We start from the raw sequence: 988 nt of genomic DNA on the forward strand, positions 1-988 counted from the left end.
AGGAGTAGAACCTCTTTAGGTTGCTTGCGTTCCATGTTCTGGGTATTTCCTTGCCGTCCAGTTTTTCGAGTTTGTAAGCGCCCTTGCCGAGTACCTCCCTTACCCTGTAGGGGCCTTCCCAATTTACCGCCAGCTTGCCTTCTCCTGGGGTCGGGACGCCGATGTCGTTGCGTCGCAGGACGAGGTCCCCTTCTTCGAAGTCTCGTTTGAGGACTTTCGCGTTGTAACGCAGGGCCATTCTTTGTTTCAGCGCCGTTTCTGTTAGGTGAGCCATCTCCCTTGTTTCTTCAATCAAGTCTTTCTCAACCGCTTCGCTCATGCCCGCGAGGAGTAGTCGGGGGCTTGGTTCGCCGATTTCAACTGGTATTACCGCGTCGACCCCATATGTTAGGCGAAAGGGGGTTTCCCCCGTGGCGCTTTGCTCGGTTGTCCGGTAGGACCATAAGACGGAGGAGAGTTCGTCGGCCCAGTTTCCCTTCTTGCTGTCTAGGCGCTTCTTTAGACCAAGAAGGATGACTTTGTTTGCGGCTTCTACCTGCCCGTTTGTTTGGGGATGTTCTACTGAGGAGAACTTTTGCTTTATCCCCAGGCCAGAGAGGAATTCCATGAGCTTCTTGTCGGTGAACTGAGTTCCATTGTCCGAGATAACGACCTCTGGGATGCCGAAACGGGTTATCACCTGCCTCCACATGAACTTCCGGCAGTTGGAGGACGATATGGTGGCTAGTGGTTCAGCCTCTACCCATTTGGTGTAGTAGTCAATGGCTACAATGAGGTATTTGACTTGTCCTGGGCCGACCGGGAAGGGTCCCAGGAGGTCGACTCCCCATTGTGAAAAAGGACGCGTAGTCGTTAGCGAGCTTAGCTCGGAGGCTGGTGCTTTGTGGAAGTTGGCGTTTTGTTGACACTTTGTGCATTTTGCGACAAATTCCTTCGAGTCCTTCATCATTGTTGGCCAGTAGTATCCTGCTCGGACGAGCTTCCTTGC

Source organism: Arachis ipaensis, chromosome B04 (assembly GCF_000816755.2).
Source record: "Arachis ipaensis cultivar K30076 chromosome B04, Araip1.1, whole genome shotgun sequence".
Classification (NCBI taxonomy): domain Eukaryota; kingdom Viridiplantae; phylum Streptophyta; class Magnoliopsida; order Fabales; family Fabaceae; genus Arachis; species Arachis ipaensis.